The sequence below is a fragment of the Schistocerca americana genome, chromosome 9, assembly GCF_021461395.2.
Source record: "Schistocerca americana isolate TAMUIC-IGC-003095 chromosome 9, iqSchAmer2.1, whole genome shotgun sequence".
Classification (NCBI taxonomy): Eukaryota; Metazoa; Arthropoda; class Insecta; order Orthoptera; family Acrididae; genus Schistocerca; species Schistocerca americana.
Genome location: NC_060127.1, coordinates 75332805 through 75350206, shown reverse-complemented (window position 1 = coordinate 75350206; position 17402 = coordinate 75332805).

Here is a 17402-nt window from a genome sequence, read left to right as displayed (position 1 = left end):
ATAAATACTAAGAGTTGTTAGCTCGCAAATGTTCTGTAGTTTAGAGAAACTTGCCAAATGTTTTACAGAAGGTGGGAAAAATAAAACAGTGGGATATGTAGCTCTAGTTTACGTCGCTTGTATTTATGCAAAATAAAATAAAGGATTGTTAAATATTTTATTTAAAATACGAGAATAAATTTCACAGTGATCCGTTGTTGTCACGCAACAAATGCAAATACTGCGTTCACTTTGATTACTAAACTGTTGTGTTATCGTCCTTGAACAAGTCGTAGACCTGACGGCGAGCAGGCGACATTTAATTGCTTCAATTTTTCTGTTCTGTAGAAGATCGTTGCAGCGTGGATACTGTTTATTTTATTTATATCTTCGTCGATAGACCATCCAGTCCAACAGTATCGACCATGTCAGAAATTTTATAATAGAAGTAATATATACATAAAAAAAATTAACAAAATAGGACAGAATAAGGTGAGGATAGGGCAGGGAATTGGCAATGGGCTAATCAAAGGAACAATCCCAGCATTCACCTTAGCGACAATGGGAAATCACGGAAAATCTAAATGAGGATGGCCAGATGGACTCCAGTCCTCCCGAATGCGAATCCAGTTCATTAAGACTGGAGTAGCCACCTCGCTCGGTACGTGACTGGAAGGGGAAGCATAAAATATATTGTCTACATTGTGAGTGCAACATGCACAATTAATAAATCAGTGAAAAAGAAATTTTGAACATGAAAGCACTATTGAAAAAATGAAAACACATGAACACTACATAACACTGCCGAATAATAGAAGATTCACAATAAGTAAATCAATTATCTAGGTAAAACAAGAAAATTTGATTTAAAACAGACCTAGAATAATAGAGTACACGAGCACATTATGTAGCAATGCTAAAATGTGTAACGCAGGAACACACGAAAACCTACCGACAGTATAAACGTCTCAATTAGGCTAACTCCGGATTCCTTCTCAGTGGGCCGGCCGCTGTGGCCGAGCGGTTCTAGGCGCTTCAATCTGGAACCGCGCGACCGCTACGGTCGCAGGTTCGAATCCTGCCTCGGGCGTGGATGCGTGTGATGTCCTTATGTTCGTTAGCTTTAAGTAGTTTTAAGTTCTAGGGGACTGATGACCTCAGAATTTAAGTCCCATAGTGCTCAGAGCCATTTGAACAGTCCTTCTCAGTGGACGAGTATCGCACTGCATCTGAAATAGTGTTAACAGAAAACCAACAGCAGAAACATTCTTCGCAAGAGAAGCAAGGAACCCAACAATGAATGAGGGCCTCTTAACCCTACACGCTAGTATATTGACTTATATTGTAGAAACAGTTCTCAACAAGAAATGATTTTAACTCAGATCTAAAAGCCGTTTCCTTCTCCAACCTCTATATGTATGTAGGTAGCGCATTGATGTATGGCACCAATGTGGCTGACATCTCTTTGAGTGCGGCCTATCGCAGTGATAACACCAGTTCCCTTCAGATTACCGAAGTTAAGCGCTGTCGGGCTGGGCTAGCACTTGGATGGGTGACCGTCCGGGTTTGGCGCGTGCTGTTGGCTAGTGGGGTGCCCTCACCCCTAGCGAGGTCAATTCAGGAGCTACTTGACTCAGAAGTAGCGGCTCTGGTCACGGAAACTGACAACAGGCGGGAGAGCGGTGTGCTAACCACAATCCCCTTTGTATCCGCATCCGGTGACGCCTATGGGCTGAGGATGACACGGCGGTCGGTCGGTGCCATTCAGCCTTCAAGGCCTGTTCGGACAGTGTTTGTTTGTTTGTTCTTCTTCCATGTGGGCGGATCCACGGTGCGAGTATTATAACTGTGGTAGCTGGAGTTGATTAACAGGTCACCAAGTCTAACTCTTGTCAGCAACACACATTTGTGTATATACAAGGAGGGTGCAACAAGCAGACACGACAGAGGCTTGCAATGAGCTCTGGTAGATGTCTGTGACAACATTCAAACGAACATTTTGTGCAATGTAGAAACTTTATTTAATCGACTATCAATTTTACGCCAGAAAACAATTCCATATGCTACAAGGGCTGGAGGTAACCAAAATAAGCCTTTCTACGACCATCTGAGGATCAAACTTTAGAAATAATTCTCAGAGCAAAACTGAGTTTTTGGTAGAGGTAAGTGGCATGGTTTAAGTCACTGTCAATATAACTTCCTAGAAGTATTGTGCATCGTACCCTTTCTACCTCATTTCTACCCAGTACCAGATGGAGATCTTGCTTTTGATTCGTCTTCCCAAATTGCATATAGTTAGTTTTCTTCACATTTATGGCCAGCCTGTTAGTATCGAACCGTGAATGCGAGGACTAGAGGATTTTATCAGTTGTAGTGGACAGAGATTCATAATATCACTCACTATTACACTAGTGTCATCTGCAAGCAATGTGATATTGCCTGCTGTTTGCGAGGTGTATGTGTCATTTACAGACGGCCTTTGTGGCCGAGCGGTTCTAGGCGCTTCAGTCTGGAACCGCGCGACAGCTACGGTCGCAGGTTAGAATGCTGCCTGGGGTATGGATGTGTGTGATGCCTTTAGGTTAGTTAGGTTTAAGTAGTTCTAAGGTCTAGGGGACTGATGACCTCAGATATAAAGTCCCATAGTGCTCAGAGCCATTTGAACCATTTATCATTTACATAAATAAGGAACAGAAGGGAGCCTCACACGATGCCGGGGGGGTACAACTGTTTCTCTAGTCATTGCATCAGACACCTATTTTACACGAAAGCGCTAAAGAAACTGGTACAGGCATGCGGTTTTAATACAGAGATACATTAACAGAGTGCGGCGCTGCGGTCTGCAACGTCTATATAAGACAAGTATCTGGCGCACTTGTTAGATAGGTTATTGCCGCTACAGTGGCATGTTATCAAGATTTAAGTGAGTTGAACGTAGTGGTGTAGTCGGCGCACGAGCGATGGGACACAGCATCTCCGAGGTAGCGATGAAGAGGGATTTTTCCGTACGACCATTTCACGAGTGTACTGAGGATATCAGGAATCTGGTAAAATATCAGATCTCCGACATCGCTGCTGCTGGAAAAAGATCCTGACAGGACGAGACCAACGACGATTGAGGAAAATCGTTCAGCGTGGCAGAAGTGCAACACTTTTGCAAATTGCTGCAGATTTCAATGCTGGGCCATCAACATGTGTCAGCGTGCTACACCATTCAACGAAACGTCATGGATATGGGCTTTCGGAGCCGAAAGCGCACTCGGGTACCGTTTATGACTGCACGACACAAAGTTTTTCGCTTCACTTGGGCCCGTCATCTCCGAGATTTGACTGTTGACGACTGGGAACATCTTGCCTGGCCGGACGAGTCTCGTTTCAAATAGTATCGAGCGGATGGACGTGTACGGGTATGGAGACAACCTCACCAATCCACGGACCCCGCATGTCAATAGGAAAGAGTTCAAGCTGGTGGAGGCTGTGTAATGGTGTGGGGCGTGTGCAGTTGGAGTGATATGGGACCCATGATACGTCTAGATACGACTCTGACAGGTGACACGTACGTAAACGTCCTGTCTGATCACCTGCATCCATTCATGTCCATTGTGTATTCTGACGGACTTGCGCCATTCCAGCAGGACAATGCGACACACCACACGTCCAGAATTGCTACAGAGTGGCTCCAGGAACACTCTTCTGAGTTTAAACACTTTTACTGGCCACCAAACTCCCTTGACATGAACATGAGATGTCCACGCCCTGGTACTCTTCCAGATTTATGGACAGCACTACTTCAGACATTAGCCGAGTCCGTGCCACGTCGTGTTGCGGCACTTCTGTCTGGTCGCGGGGGCCGTACACGCGTGCCAGTTATGTGGCTCTTCAGTGTATGATTAGCATGAGCTGATATGTACCCCACAACCTGTAATTTGTTCCGCAAGTATGACTGAACCACTTGTTTTCTATTCCTTCTATCCCCAAAGCATTCAATTTGCCTAAAAGAATTTCTTGACTACCGTATCGAAAGTTTTAGAAGGCTCTAAATTATTAACTCCTACTAAACTATTGTTGTTATCCAAATTACAATTTCGCTGTTGTAGTCATTTATAGCTGCTTCTGAACTTTTACATCTGCGTCTACACAGATACAGAGTGGGAAACGACGACTAGCTATATGCCCCCGTATGCGCCCTAATTTCTCCTACCTTATCTTCGTGGTCCTGGCGCACAATGTATGTTGGCGGCAGTAGACTTGTGTGGCAGTAGCTTCAAGTGGCTGTTCTCTAAATTTTCTCAATAGTGTTTCTCGAAAAGAACGTCACCTTGCACCCAAGCATTTCCATTTGAGTTCCCGAAGCCTCTTGATGAGACTTACCGGTATCAAATGTAGGTGCCCGCCTGTGAATTGCTTCGAAGTCTTCCTTCAGTCCGACATGGTACGGATCCCAAATACTCGAGCAGGACTCAAGAATAGGTCGCACCCACATCCTATATGTGGTCTCCTTCACAGGTGAACCACTCTTTCCTAAAATTCTCCCAGTAAACCGAAGCGGACCATTCGGCTTCCCTACCATAGTCCCCACACGCTCGTTCTATTTCATATCGCTCTGCAACGCTACGCTCAGATATTTAAACGACTTGATTGTGTCAAGCACGACACTGCTAATGGTGTATCCGAACGTTTCTGATTTGTTTTTCCTACTCATCCTCATTAATTTACATTTTTCCACAGTTACAGTTAGCTACTACTGATGACACTGCCTAGAAATTTTGTGTAAGTGATCTTGTATCTTCCTACAGTCGCTAAACTTGGACACCTTACCGTACAGAACAGCATCATTAGCAAACAACCGCAGATTGCTGCCCACCCAGTCCCTCCGATGATTTATATATATGTAGAGAGTAACAGCGGTCCTATCACACTTCCCTGGGGGACTCCTGACTGTACCCCTGTCTCTGAAGAACGCTCGCCGTCAGGACAACGTACTGGGTTCTATTATTTAAGAATTCTTCGAGCCTCTCACATACCTGTTCACTTATTCCATATGCTCGTTGCTTCGTTAACAACATAGAAGACCGCGCTGATTATTATTCGGTAGACGGTAGTCGCCTAAATACTTGCCGATTCGTTGTTTCATTAATCTCTCAGATACTTTAGAGAACGTCGAGAGGAGTGAAATGGGTCGGTAATTTTAATACTTCGATACAGTTTCATGTGTACCTGAATTTGTTAGTTATTGCAAAGTCAAGTTTATTTGTTTAATACGATTCGTCAAATACGTAGGAGTGTTAACGTAAATGTTCGTTTTGTTCATATTTAAACTTTTCAATGGATTGGCGGTTTTTCCTACGCTGTATCTTAATTGAGCCATGCTGCCGCTCGCGTTGGTGTTGTTTGTAGGTTTCCGACCTCTGTTGGAGGCCAGACCACATCGTTTAGTTGACATGGTTCCGGTTGTTTGTCTTCTTCTCGTGTTGGCTGACGCCACTTCTACATCTACATTTATACTCCGCAAGCCACCCAACGGTGTGTGGCGGAGGGCACTTTACGTACCACTGTCATTACCTCCCTTTCCTGTTCCAGTCGCGTATGGTTCGCGGGAAGAACGACTGTCTGAAAGCCTCCGTGCGCGCTCGAATCTCTCTAATTTTGCATTCGTGATCTCCTCGGGAGGTATAAGTAGGGGGAAGCAATATATTCGATACCTCATCCAGAAATGCACCCTCTCGAAACCTGGCGAGCAAGCTACACCGCGATGCAGAGCGCCTCTCTTGCAGAGTCTGCCACTTGAGTTTGCTTAACATCTGCGTAACGCTATCACGGTTACCAAATAACCCTGTGACGAAACGCGCCGCTCTTCTTTGGATCTTCTCTATCTCCTCCGTCAACCCGATCTGGTACGGATCCCACACTGATGAGCAATACTCAAGTATAGGTCGAACGAGTGTTTTGTAAGCCACCTCCTTTGTTGATGGACTACATTTTCTAAGGACTCTCCCAATGAATCTCAACCTGGCACCCGCCTTACCAACAATTAATTTTATATGATCATTCCACTTCATATCGTTCCGTACGCATACACCCAGATATTTTACAGAAGTAACTGCTACCAGTGTTTGTTCCGGTATCATATAATCATGCAATAAAGGATCGTTCTTTCTATGTATTCGCAATACATTACATTTGTCTATGTTAAGGGTCAGTTGCCACTCCCTGCACCAAGTGCCTATCCGCTGCAGATCTTCCTGCATTTCGCTACAATTTTCTAATGCTGCAACTTCTCTGTATACTACAGCATCATCCGCGAAAAGCCGCATGGAACTTCCGACACTATATACTTGGTTTCGCAAGCATTGCCTGTCTGCTAGTGGCAGCAGCGGCGGTTGTCGATATTTAGTGGCCCTATCTTTGGGGCGACGTCGTTGTTCTTTCGTGTCGTGTGAGTGGGCCAGTTCAGTTGGGGACTCAGGAGGAGCGAGGTCCGTGCAGTGCGAGAACACATCGGGACCGCTGGCAGTGCGGATGGACTGCCGGATCGAAGGTCTGTGGTCATGAGGGTGCACGACCTGGTCGTAAACCGGATCCTGCAAGTTTTAAGTAGAGTGCATTTGGATTCATGTAGAGAAATCCCCACCATTGTGAGATCTTGCAATTCTCCATTGACCTGGGTTCGTGTTGCTGCTCGTAGTGTCGCCGAGGCGAAGAGCAGCGAGTGGAGTGCTTGGGGAAGGCGGATCTGATTAGCCGTCCTCAGCTTCTAATTACTGTTCATTGCGTTCAGTTGGTTACTATTTGTTTAGTTCAACCAGCGGTATTTTTCCAGCCTCGTGGCCACTAACACCCCAGTTACCTGCCCTGGGGGTTAGTGTATGTAACGGCAGTGTACGTTTCCTCGCCTTGCCGCTGTTGTCCGGTGAGGCGTGTAGTTTTGACAGCTTTCTTGATTGTAGGTTGCTTGGCTATTCTTCTATTCTGGTGGTAGTGATTCCTTTCTCGTTCCGGGCCCTCTAAGCACAGTATTCTGCTGGCGGGGTCCAGACCGCCGGTTCCGGCTTTGGCGTATTTCTACATGTTTGAATTTGGTTTATTGGACGTCATTCGTTAGACTGCCACTGGTCTGAGTTGTGAAGTGAATGCAACTCTTGGCTGACTATCTCATCGCTCGCGAAAGTGTTTTTTGCCCGACCTATTCAGAGGTCGATTCCTGGTGCACCGTCTGTGACTGGCCCTTGTGTTTTATTATTGTACTTGCTGCTTTATTGTATGTTTCTAAATTTTTTATATAATTGCCATTCTTGGCGTTACAGCAGCTTTAAATGATTGTGCTACCAAGCTTACCATTGTTTTGTCTCACCCGTTTGGTGATCAGTTGCCTGTCTTTTGAAATTAATCTTCGCTGTTGTATTTGCTGTTTCACAGTATGTTTGTTACATTTTTTTAATAATTACCATTCTTGGCGTCAAAAGCCTTCAGCCGTGACTGTCATTAATTGCCTTAAAATTGTAGTTGGGATCACATTGGCTTGTTTGTAAAACATTATTTGCTGTGTCTGTATTTTATGCTCATTTGGTAAATTGTAACGCACGGAAAGCATTATTAGTTGCACAGTTGTTTATTCCTTCATTAATAACTTGTGACATCTTTATTTATTACTGAGTCTGGAGTTACCGTTTCAAAATAAATATGTGTAATTGCAAAAGGGAACTAACAGTAACTGTTTACGGCCCCGTCCACAATTGTAACCGAATCCTGCCCTCGTTGATTACCAGGTTTCATTTTTTATTAGTTTTAACGTATTAAGCTATAAGTAACTTAATTTTACGTATGGGCAAGGCATTCCTTATATTACTATTTTCTATTTCTTTCATGATATTGTGTTGTTAAGGCCCACTTAGCCATCGAAATAAGAAGAAAGTAGACAGCAAAGTATCAGAACAAACAAGAGGCTATGATAGCGTCTGTGAAAGTTCCCTTGGAGGCGCCAGAATATACGCCAGGGCCATCGGGTGTGAGTTCTTGAGAGATCGATTACGATCCGTTCTTCCTCTGTGTTACACGGGTGCGCCGTTCCTTGTAGACACGCTGGACAGTCCGCACTGACACAGCAACAAATCGAGCTACTTCATCCACAGAGTGGCTACGGGCGCGCCCACATACGATGTATCGTTTATGTCGTTCTGCCAGTTCTGCGCGTTGAGACGCCGCCCTACTGTGCTGGCTCCGCAGAAGCGACTGGCATGTACACTCTGCACTGCTACTTTGGTTGCCGACCCGAGTGATGGGGGTAAGAGGGGAGGGGTGGGGGGGGAGGAGGCGGGTTTATCTGTGTCGCCTTGCCGCCCCAGGCCGTACGGAGCCGCCTCTGCTCGGCGCGCGTTGCTTCAGAGGTGCACTCTGCAGCTCGTGGGCTAGTGGCTGACACGGTAGCTCAGTGTGTTCGGTCAGAGGGTTAGCTGCCCTTTGTAGTAATAATAATAATAATAATAATAATAATAAAAGCTGAGTGGATCAACAATGAACTTGAACGGGTGTCAGGGGACTTCCTTCCCGAATAAACGCAACGAACGAAAAGAGATTAAGGGGAGCCGGAGGTGGTCAAATCCAAAAAATTACGATTTTTTTTTTTGCTACCGAAAATTAATTGGAACATTCCTCTTTAATATAAACTTAGAATTATTGTTCTACTCGCCCCGGAAGTGGAGTTATTACCATTTTTCTCCACGCCTGCAGAGGAAATGGGCGGGCGCTGAATGCATCTAACACCCTCTCGTGACTTCCTGGCGAACTACTTGGGATTTTCTCGGCCTGTTAACGCATACAGCGCCTTATGTTAACGCATACAGCGAGTGTGCAAGAGTTGGCTACATTGTTTTCTGTGACAAATGAAGCGCTAAGAGCGCGGAACATCGTCTCTTTGCTGTTTACCGTTTCGAATTAGTTCAGTGTTGCGCCTGTTGTTGGTAGTATTATACTTCTTGTGTAAAGCGTTGTTCTGGTTACGATGCCACGTTTTAGTAACCGTGTATATAAGAAGAGGAAGAACGTAGGTAAAAGAAAGGTAACACTAATACCAAGTTGCGATACTACAATTACTGAAACAGTGCATTCTTCTGCTAAGCAACACATGGCCGGCCATAGCCCTGTGACATCTTCTAGCAAGAAGCTGACTGGTGGAAGTGACAGATTTCGTTAATGTGTTAGTGACAGTGATGATATGTTTCATGACTTAGCACAGTCAGTATTGTTACACAAATGTCTACACGGAAAGACGCAGAATCCTAATGAGAGCGTAAACAATTTGATTTGGAAAGTGATTCCTAAAAGGGTGTTTGTAAGCATAAAGACACTGCACTTGGCATTTATGATGCAATAGCAACCTACAACCAAGGGAACAGTGTGAAGTGTGAAGTTCTGAAGGCATTAGGATTTACAGCTGGGGTGAACACTGTACGAGCACTAAGAAATATTGACAGAGAAAGGATAAGAGGAGCAGAAAGAAGAGAAAGGCCTATGAAGTATGATGGAACAACAGGCCAGAAAAGAAGACAGAAGAGGAAGCTTTTGGACAATGAAGAAGAGGACCCTGATAATCCATCCTACAGTGCAGGAATGTATTGAGAAACTTTGATAGCCATTTCCCGTAAATTAGAATTTTTAGAATATAAGGAACATTTTCTCAAAATCCACTCAAGCTAGAGAGATGAAATTTTTATACAGCGCTCCTAGTGGTCAAGCTTACATTGTAACACAGCCATTTGGCAATATGTTCAATAGTTTCATTTCAGTTTAATTATAAAGCAATTATGTGTAAAAAAATATTTGGGTCATTAATAAAAAAATAATTGGAAGGAAACTAGAAAAGATTCTCCAAAATCCCTGTCATAACTGCAACACTAAACCACTCTATATGTAAAAAAAAATTCAAATTTTTCTATTTTGTAGTTTATTCATAAATGTTCCTCAAACTTAGTGATTTTAACATGGGCAGCATAGGCACCTCCGGCTCCCCTTAAAAAAAAAAAGGTTAACGTTGCTGCCCCTGGATCACGGGGTCCTGGGTTCGATTCCCGGCCGAGTCGTGGATTTTCTCCGACCAGGGACTGAGTCTTTCGTCCTCATCATTTCATACCATTCAGGAAAATGGTGAGACTGGAGCGTGTAAAGATTGGGAGTTTGTACGGGGAGCTGACAACCACGCCGTTGGTCGCCCCACAAACCAAAATTATCATTATCATCAGAGCCATAGACTGGCAGTCCACCACTGTCGCCGCTGTACAGATGTGGGTCCCAAGTCAGCTGCAGAGTTTTTCCCATATTGTACCGTTTCCGAAGTTCTGACACACTTATAACATTCGTACGTCTTGTACAATGCGACGTATACCGATGTCAGCGTGAACTACATCGGGTGGAAAAAAATATCTGAACACACAAAACACGCCGGCCGAAGTGGCCGAGCGGTTCTAGGCGCTTCAGTCTGGAACCGCGCGACCGCTACGGTCGCAGGTTCGAATTCTACCTCAGGCATGGATGTGTGTGATGTCCTTAGGTTAGTTAGGTTTAAGTAGTTGAATGTTCAAGGGATTGATGACCTCAGATGTTAAGTCTCATAGCGCTCAGAGTCATTTGAACCATTTTAACAAAAAACACGACATACTATCATGCCTGATAAGCCGCAGGAAATCCGATGGCTTTTAAAACAGCTTCCAGTTGCCTTGGAATGGGTACATACCCGTGCTGTACGACTTTCAAAGGAATCTTATACCTCTCTTCCTGCAAAAGAGTAACAAGTTGAGGGTGATGGAGGTGGTTACCGATCACGCACCCTCATCTCCAAAGTAGATCACAATAATACTGAGATCTAGTGATTGTGGCGACCAGGGAAAATGCTTAGCTGATCCTCGACTTCACAAAACAAGTCGTGGACGATATGACCTGTCTGAACAGGGGTCCTGTAGTCTTCAAATGGTTCAAATGGCTCTGAGCACTATGGAACTTAACATCTGAGGTCATCAGCCCCCTAGAACTTAGAACTACTTAAACCTAACTAACCTAAGGACATCACACACATCCATGCCTGAGGTAGGATTCGAACCTGCGACCGTAGCGGTCGCGCGGTTCCAGACTGAAGCACCCAGAACCGCTCGGCCACCCCGGTCGACGCTGTAGTCTTCGAACACAGTTTCACCATTGAGCACAAACATTGTTCCATGGGGTGGACCTGATTAACGAAAATGGCCACATGTAACCTTGAACAAAAACTATTCAGCCCTACAAACAAGATTATTAATAAAATCACACACTACTTTCGTTATGTAGATGACACACTGCTTCTAATTGAAGGAACTGACAAAGGCGTACAGGGCATTGAACAATCACACCCAGATATGACACTGAGCATAACACTAGAAAATTACAAAGTAATTAATTCCCTAGATGTAACGATAAAAAAACATACACAGCAGGCATGATTCCAAATATACACCAGACAACATCATAGACGCATATTCTTGCAGTCCCAGATAGCACAAATACGCATGTTTCCTCACCATGATAAACAGATTAGTAAACCTCTCACTACAAAATCCCGTAACACAGACAGACTTAGCAACTCTAAAGTACAAAGCTCACAAAAAAAAAGAATAACCCCACTACAGTAGACCGACTGTATGAAAAACACAAAAGCCGCTACACAACATAATACATAATGACATAACAATGAGAAGAGAAACAAGCACAACGAGAAAATTCTCTTATATACCACAGACATATATGGGAGTAATATCTGACAAGTTAAACGAAATATTAAAGAAAATGACAGTACGATTTGCATTTCGTACTGCACACAACATCAAAACACAAATTCGATTTGGAAAAACAAAGCCACCAGTGCACACCTGAAAAACAAAACCACTAATTCACACACAGGTAGGTATATATAAAATCAACTGCAGTGACTGTGACAAATTCTATACCGGCCAAACAGGCAGAAATTTCAAAATACGATATCAAGAACACATAAGGCATAGCAACACGAACCAATCCACGTTCTATCATATCATAACAGAAAATAAACACGTAAACCAGTTAGAATACGCTATAGAAATCTTGCACATAACACCTAAGGGCCCGAAACTAAATCTTCTGGAATAAACAGGAATTGACACTCATATGCGCAAATAGCTGAATAAAATCTTAAATAAACAAACTATATTGAAACAAAAAAACCTTAATTGAAATCATCGAAGTCTAAAAAGAATTCCTCCGAAAATGCAGAGATTTATTTTCGTCTGGCTTGTTAACCATTTGTAACTTTCGGAGCAGTGTTGTAAGTGGTAAATTTCGAGTAAAGCCTACACATTTCTCTGGTTATGATGTCAAAATTTGCTTCTTCAGCCAATAGACAGCGGAGTTTACACTGTCTCACCTGACTAACATGTTGTCCAGACACAATTGAGACAGAATTCTGAAACGGTGATTTATCAAGTTTGCTAAGTGAGGACCTGTGGAAAAGTAAAGTCAGTAGCTCCTGAAAAAAAAAGTGTAACATCTTCACATACGATGTTGGAAAACCCATAGCATTTCTCGTTTCACTAGATATTGATGGCACTTAAAAATTTCAATCTTTCACCAAAAAAGTCTTTAGGTATTGGAATAATGGAGTTTCACATAAAAGATATGGTAAAATACTCTCCTCTTTCTGTGCCAAATTGTTATTTCTACATCGGAAACCGTTTATGAAGTATGAGGAATATTACGGATATTTCACTCCGGCTTTATCGTTGGCGGGGCGCGATCACAAATAAGTGTGCTGCATCAGATCAGTTTTCTCGAGATTGTTACAGATACATACCTCTACACAGGGCTAAAGAAAAATTCAATATGTTAGATAAATTTCATACACAGTAACGTATTATGTATTATGCACCAAACGCAAAATCATAGTGACTTGTCTTTCTCATTGGACACTTTAGTCTTGGGTATCTTTCACCAATCTCGCGAAAATTGATCTGATGTAGCACACTCATTTGCGATCATGCCGCGCCAGCGATAAAACCAGAGTGAAATATCTACAACATTCCTCATATTTTATGAATGGTTTCAGATACCCAAATGATATTTTAGCAAATGATAGCACACAAAGAGGAGAGTATTTTACCGTAACGTTATTATGTAAAACTTCATTATCTACCGTGTTTTTCGAATAACTACAGACTTTCATTATATACCCTGTTATTCGAATAACTAGAGACTTTTTCGGCGAAAGAATGTGATTTTTAAGGACCATCGATAGCTGGTGAAAAGAGAAATGCTATGGGTTCTGGAACAACATATGTGAAGATATTACACTTTTCTTGTACCGAGGGTTTGCTTTTTCGTAAGCTACTGACTTCAGTTTTCCTCAGCTCCTCACTTAAGAGGAGGTTTACTATCTTTTGGTTACAAAAATCGATTTTTTAAAATTGAATTTTTGGATCCATTAGTGTTTCGATCCACTCCTGAAACGGTTTCCCCGAATACGGAACGGAAATGTTTGTTATTGGCGGTTGAACAAAAAAATGCACCTGCCAGAAATCGGCCTTTTTCACGCACCAGTTTTTTTCTTTCGGAGGACGAGTTATTTATTGTACCGGTGCTTGGGAGGAAATACACAAAATTCAAATGAAAGTTAGAACTCGTGTGCTTGGAAGTTAGCCCCCAAGCGTTTGCATTCTGGTGCGAAGACTGTGGAGATTGCGACTTTCCTGGCAGTGAGCACCTTCAACGAAGGGTATTCAGCAATTCTGAAGACCATGACAACGATGGACGTCACCCTGGGACGCAGTTCGCCAAGCATTTGGACGACCACCGGATTCAAGCGGCCGAAAACCGTCTGTCACCGACCGTACGAGCGGCTCTGGAGAAGCGCTGGATGGCTCAGATGGAGCAGAACGCCCTCTATGAGGAAGAGGAAGGACTAGTTTATGGACCCGGAATAGCAGATTGAATGTAAGTTGCATGATATTGCATTTATATGTAGTAAAAACTTCAAACGAGTTTTTCTCCAAATTACTTTTTTTATCGCGCGGTATGGTAATTTCAAATCTACTGAACCGATTGGCGTGATTCTGTGTCTGCAACGAAGCTAACTGAATTTTCTATGATTTGTACCAGTTTTATTCCGATCCATCAACTATAAATATTTTTACTTGGCCGACGAAGTCGAAAAATCGATGAAAAAACCCTATTTTTTCAAATGGCCGCCATTTTGTTTCCTATGGTCCAAATAACTTGAGCGAGGTACAGCTCCTAAATAATCTTATATACTTCGCTAACGTTGTCTCAATTTTGATTTGAGACGAGCCGACTGACCTGTGACATATCGCGCGTGGAAGTCTACATCGAAATTTTGTTTCGTTGCGACGGCACTTCCGGCTTTGCTCTTGAAACATTTCCGGTCGAAGAAAAAAATCCGGTTTGTAGAGTAAATATAAATAAACATTTTGACCAAATTTGACATTGATAATCCCGAGAAATAAATTCTCAAAGAACATGTTTTCTTCCGGGCAAAGACAGTAAACCTCCCCCTAACAAATTTAAGAAACCAGTGTTTCAGAAGTCTCTCGCAACTGTGTTTGCACAACATGTTAGCGAGGTGAGACTGTGGAAACTCCGCTGTGTTTCGGCTCAAATGGCTCTGAGCACTATTCGACTTAACTTCTGAGGTCATCAGTCGCGTAGAACTTAGAACTAATTAAACCTAACTAACCTAAGGACACCACACACATCCATGCCCGAGGCAGGATTCGAACCTGCGACCGTAGCGGTCGCTCGGCTCCAGACTGTAGCGCCTAGAACCGCACGGCCACTCCGGCCGGCGCCGTGTTTTGGCAAATTAGGCAAATTTTGGGCTGGTAACTAGAGGAATTTGTAGGTTTTGCTCAAAATTCGGCACTGATGACGCTTCTGTGAAAGTTGCAAATGGTTAACAAGCCAGACGAAAATAAATCGCTGCATTTTTGGCGGTATTGTTTTTAGATACTGGCGAAAGTAGAGGTGACAGTAGATCTTTTTGAATGGTCAACATGCAAATGTGGGCGTGGAGGGGCCCCACTTAATATTTACATAAAATGTGAGTGTAGGCTTCAGTTTAGAACGGCAGTTCCCCTACCCAAACTCGACATTTCCCCTACAGCGCTCTGAGCGACCGCCCACCGCTGCCGCTATTCGCACTCTTCTCCAGCCGACTGCGCATCTAGCGGCCGTGGCATTTTGCGCCCACAGTATCGTGTAGCGTTGCTTATGATATGTAGCACTTCGATCTGCGTGATTTGCAGGCGGCGCAGATGTGTAGGACCCGCATATTCTAGGACTGGAGCTGCATACGCCATCAGTGGTCTAATTACAGTTTGTGTACATTCCCTGTGCGTGCAGAGCTCTAAGCACTGCAGCTGGCCCCTAGGTCCACACTGTGCCTGCACTGCACCGTTCGGAGTCCCCAGCGGTCGCTTTTGAAGACTAGCCGGGACTGTGATAACCGCACAAGGGGGGGGGGGATGATGATGATGATGATGATGATGATGATGATGATGGTGATGATGTCTGCTTTATGGGCCACTCAACTGCGCGGTCATCTGCGTCCATACAAGGTCCCAAACGTTTACACTGTCCAGCATTTTTCACAGTCCAATCTAGCCACTGTCACGAATGATGATGACGATGAAATGATGAGGACAAAAACACCCAGTTCCTGGGCAGAGAAAATCCAAAACCCGGCGACGAATCGAACCCGGGACCACGCGAGCTAAAGGTAGCTAGGCTAGGCACTAGACCACGAGCTGCGGACCCGTACAAGGGAGTAACATGTGCTACCTGGTGAGGCGGCAGGTAGAAGCTGTCGATAGTGGGAACGTGAAACGAGCCGCCACGGCCCGGCACTGAATTTCAGTAGCCAATAACTCCTCGAAAAAAGTAATTGCTTTCTCGTTGCAGTGTGCTGCTTCGTGAAATTCTGTTAGTAGGATGATTTTGTAGGTTCTAGCTCAGTAACTCACTCACTTGTTAAATACTGAATTTCTAAATACAGCATTCCACCGATTTCTGAGCTGTAGCTCAATACCTCAATTTCTTGAATAACTCTACCGATTTTAGCTATTTACCTCATTTTTTCGTTCACCAACCGATTTCTGAGTTCTTTATTTCATATAAAAGGTGAACGTAAGAAAAAAATTGCACATCAAATTCACCCATTTTTACTTCATTCTGTAAAAGGTGAACGTAAGAAAATAAATAAAATGAATTGGTTAACGAAGGTAAATTTTTCACTTTCATATAGGTACGAAAAGCACATCGTAACGCTACGTTTAACAACGAACGTTCGTTTAATGTTTGTTTAACGTTTGTTTGGATGCTTTATTGTCGTTTCGAATTTAATTGATATTCGTTCCAAGTTTAACTAATTTATCTTCGTTTTCCTCCAAATTGGAGAGGTATAAATTTGCTACTCTATTTTTATCTAGAATCTCTTTTCCCAACAAATAATTCGAACAAAAATAAAGAAATTAGTAGTCCCATTTCAGGACTACCTAAAATATTGTAAAATATATAAAATTCTGGTAGTAGTAAAACGCCGCTACCTAAAAATATTGTAAAAAATATAAAATTGTGGTAGCAGTAAAACATCACTACCTAAAAATATTGTAAAATATATAAAAATTTAAAACGGTGTTCTGTGAATTCGACCTCCACTGTGGTCTTTTACAACGTCTTCGTGTATAAATGGTTCTTTTTAATATTTATCGGTATCTGTTTCGCTTTCTTCGCTAGAATCCGAATCGTTTTCTTCCATATAACATTTATTAATTGCCTTAAACTTTTTTATATATTTGCTTCTAGTTCGTTTATTTAAATCTTTTAATACTACAAAATCATCCTTTTCTTTGTCATAAACTGTAATTTTTGCACAATCATTTTTAAGCAAAACTAAATCCAAACATTCTATTTGGTATTCTTCGTCTAACAAACTATTTAATTTTTCTCGCATATCTTGGTAATGCATTTTATTCTTAAAAAATAGATCTATAATTTTAGCGTTTCTGTCTCCTTCCATTTATTACTACAGATTTTTAGTAAGTAATAAATAAATTTGTTTTCGAAAAGTAGATGAAACTGCATAGTGATGTGATTTTCGTACCTAAATGAAAGCGAATAATTTATCTTCTTTAACCAATTAATTTAATCTATTTTCTTAGTTTCGCCTTTTATAGAATGAAGTAAAAATGGGTGAATTTGATGTGCACTTTTCCCCCTTACGTTTGCCTTTTTTATGAAATAAAGAATTCAGAAATCGGTTGGTGAACGAAAAAATGAGGTAAATAGCTAAAATCGGTAGAGTTATTCAAGAAAATGAGGTATTGAACTAAAGCACAGAATCGGTGGGAATGATTTAA